Below are 4,286 nucleotides of genomic sequence, written 5' to 3'. Positions count from 1 at the left end.
GGGAATAACCTTTTGCTACCAACCGAGCTTTGTATTTCTCCACCTTCCCTTCTGCATTTGTCTTCTTTTTTAACACCCATTTGCTGCCAATGGGTTTCCTTCCAGCCGACAACTCCACCAGATCCCAAGCCTCATTTTTGTGCAAAGATACCATTTCATCAACCATGGCCTCTTTCCAGAGTTTTCCATCCTCTGAATCTACTGCTTCCTTCACAGTTCTGGGATCATCATCAGTAACAGACAAAGCTAAATTTGAATAGAAAGCAGAAGGACTATACCTTTCTGGTTGCCTTCTTTCTCGAACTGATCTTCTCATAGCCGGAGTTTGTGGCTCTTCATTTTCTGATTCCTCCTCTGCTGCAGAGTCTGATTCTTCCTCCTTTAGCTCAAACTCTATCTTCTCAGGTTCCTTTAGTTGGACTTCATGTTTAATAACATATTTTACCTCTCTGAACACCACATCTCGGCTGTACACAACCTTCCATGTGACTGGGTTCCAAAGCTTATAACCTTTTAAACCATCCTTATACCCAATAAAGATGCACTTTTCAGATTTACTATCCAACTTGGTTCGTTTCTCCTTTGGAACATGTACATATGCATCACCTCCAAATACCCTCAGATGTGAAAGAGAGGGTTTCTTATCAGTCCATACTTCTTGTGGAGTCTTATCCTCCAACACTGATGAAGGTGACCTGTTGACCAAGTAACATGCAGTATCCACCACCTATGCCCAGAATTCTTGTCCTAACCCAGCACCACTGAGCATGCTTCTTGCCCTTTCCATCAATGTCTTGTTCATTCTTTCTTCGACTCCAATTTGCTGAGGTGTATATGGAGTAGTCTTCTGCCATGCTATACCACACTTCTTACAGAATTCTTCAAATTCCTTGCTGCAAAACTCTCCACCATTATCTGTCCTCAGCACCTTTATCTTCTTCTTTGTCTGATTTTCCACCAATGCCTTAAATTCTTTAAACTTGTCAAAGACTTCAGATTTCTTCTTAAGGAAATATATCCATGTATTCCTTGAGAAGTCATCTATAAATGATACATAGTACACAGACTTACCCAGTGATGGAACCTTCACAGGTCCAAACACATCACTGTGCACAAGCTCTAATATTTGTTTCGCCCTCTTAGCACCAGAGGGGAAACTCACCCGATTCTGCTTCCCATATACAAAATTTTCACAGAAATCAAAATCCAGAGAACTATTACTCATACCTTCTACCATAACTTTACCATGAAGTATTCGAAGGCCCTTCTCTCCAATATGTCCAAGCCTTTGATGCCACAGCATGGTCTTCTCTGCAGAGACCACTAGATTTTCAGCTCCACTTTCGGGAACCACAGAACTGTTGCACCCATCAACAATAGTGCTACCTTGCAGCTTGTACAGAGTTCCAGTCCGAACTCCCCGCATCAATACCAGTGCTCCACGAACCATCTTGCAGGTATCCTTCTTGAACGCTATTTTTACACCTACATCATCCAAATTGCTTACAGAAATCAGATTTCTGGCCAATGCATGAATATGCAGAACACCTGGAAGTGTTCTAAACGTTCCACCTTGCAACTTCAACTTTACCTTTCCACGACCAATGATTCTAGCCTTCCTATCATCTCCTAAGAAGACATCACCACCATCGTATTTCTCATACTCGCAGAACCACTCTCTATGGGGAGTGAAGTGAAAGGATGCACCTGAGTCAATCAACCATGCCTCATGATCTACATGTGTACTTGAAGAAGCCAAGTACACATCCACACCTTCATCTGAGGTGGTTTTCACCTCTGCAGAAGGAGCATCATCAGATCCCTTTCCTTTATTAGGAGATTTAGCTTTACAGTCCCTTTTGAAGTGCCCTTCCTTTCTGCATTTCCAGCACACCACCTTTATAGGTTTTCCTCGAGATTTAGATCTTCCTCTAGATTTAGATCTCCCACTCGATGACTTATTTTTGTTTCTATTCTGGGACCGTCCTTGTACAGACAAGGCATCACCATTCTGGCTCTCCATATTTTTCTGTGTCATCTCCTCCGTCAGCAAGGCTGAGTCTATTTCATCAAATTGTAAAGCAGTTGCATTGCTACCTATTGTAATAACCAGACTATCCCACGAATCTGGTAGAACACAAAAAATTGATGCACTTATCTTCATCTGAAATTTTAATATCAATAGACGCTAACTGACTTACCACAGTATTAAATGCGTTCAGATGCTCTATCACTGAGTCTCCATCTTTCATCCTCAGGTTATACAGCTTTTTCCACAGGAACAGTTTATTCACCAGAGACTTAGATTGGTACAAAGTCCCTAACTTGTCCCACAAAACCTTCACCGTAGCTTCCCCTGATACATTCAGCAATACTGAATCTGAGACACACAATCGTATTGTGTTCTTTGCCTTCCGATCCAACTTCTTCCATTCTTCATCGGTCACTCCCGTTGGTTTAGTACTTGGATCTACCGCGATCCACTGATCTTTATCCACCAACAGATCCTCCATCTTGAGTTTCCACAACTCAAAACTTTGACCATTGAACTTCTTGATCTCTATCTTTCCGCTGCTCGCCATCTTCTTTCACCACCAGAATCGATTTCATAGATCTCCCACTGAACAGGGTTTACCATAGGCCCGAGCGAAACCCCTCAGCAACAAAGGCATTGCCTTGAAGCCAAAACAGCTCTGATACCAAATGTAGGTTTTAACTCCGTACAAAAATTACCTGCATATGAATTCTAAATCACAAAAAAACAAACAATGTGAGAGCATGACTCGTGGCACGTCATACAAGTTCACTCGTGGCACGTCGTACAAGTTCACTCTACTGAACTAGTCTATAATCAAGTCACTGTGGGAGATTTCGCATAACTCTTCCTTGGAGAATCCAATTTGGGTCAGACTTGTGGCATTGGAAAGAGGACACAGAGGGCTACTATAAGTCACAAATTCAGAACTAGATAATCTGAAAGTACAGAGATACATCAGAGGCAATATCGAGCTCCTACAAAGTGAAAAAAGGTGTGTAGATTTTCTTTAACTTTTGCTTAAGCTTGGTTTGAAAATTTATTTTGAAGGAATTCAAAGGGCATATTAGAGAATTATTATCGGTAACTGATGCCCTAAGGTAAGAAAATGCAAACAACTAGTAAGGAACCTGAAAGCTCTAGAATGACTCATGAAGAAGAAGAAGAAATGCTATATGATATATCAAAATTACAAGAACAAGTGCAACAAGTGTCACTTGCACAAAACGCAACAGAATCTAAGATGGATGGTTTAAGGAAAGATGTAGAAGCTAAGATGGATGGTTTAAAGAAGGGTGTAGAAGCTAAGATGGATTGTTTAAAGAAATTCGTAGAAGCTAAGATGGATGGCATGGAAGCTAAGGTGAATGGCATGGACGCTAAGATGGATGGCATGGATGATAAGATGGAAGAATTGAAGATAAATATGAATAAGTTGCTACAAGAAATGGTCACTAAGGGTGAAAGGGTACTAAAGGAAACTCATGATGAGAACAAAAAAAATGTTAATCATGATTCCATAGACTCTAATGTTGGATCGAAGACTCACCATATTCCAAAAATTGATATAAGGAAGTTTGATGGCAGGGATCCCGCCACATGGATATTACAGATGGAGCAATTCTTCGATCTCAATAATGTGCAAAACACACAAAAGGTACGTATGGAAACTTTATATTTGGAACCAAATCAGTTTGTATGGTATCAATGGCTTTGCTCTCGTAAACAATTTATCACTTGGGAAATTTTTACGAAAGAATTGATAGCACATTATGAGGATACAAAAAGCAACACTTTTTTTAGCCAATTGATAAGTCTCAAACAAAAGGGTTCAATAATGGAGCACATTGAGGAGTTCCAAAAATTGAACATAAGGGTAAAAGATATTCCAGAGGAGCATAGGATTGATGTGTTCATAGGGTCTTTAAAGGATAATATCCAACATGATGTTCGCCTTTGGGAACCTGATTCATTAGAGAAGGCATTCAGGTTAGCAAGAAAAATGGAAAGCAAAATTATGGCAACCAGGAAGCATACCACTCACAACTATAAAGATGAAAGTGTTGTTGCCGCTAGTCTTCCACAACCTATAAGGTTGACACCACAACAATTGGAAGAAAAAAGAGCAAAAGGGCTTTGTTACAGTTGTGATAGCAAATACACTAAAGGTCATAAGTGTGCTGAGAAGAAATTATTTACATAGATTGTGAAGAGGAAGAAGAAAAGGAGCAAGAAAGGTCAAAAGAAGAGG

The sequence above is a fragment of the Pinus tabuliformis genome, chromosome J (genome assembly GCF_031772625.1).
Source record: "Pinus tabuliformis cultivar Carrire ecotype Pingquan chromosome J, CPIR1, whole genome shotgun sequence".
Classification (NCBI taxonomy): Eukaryota; Viridiplantae; Streptophyta; class Pinopsida; order Pinales; family Pinaceae; genus Pinus; species Pinus tabuliformis.
The sequence above is the reverse complement of the archived record's forward strand: the minus strand, read 5'-3'. Positions refer to the sequence as shown.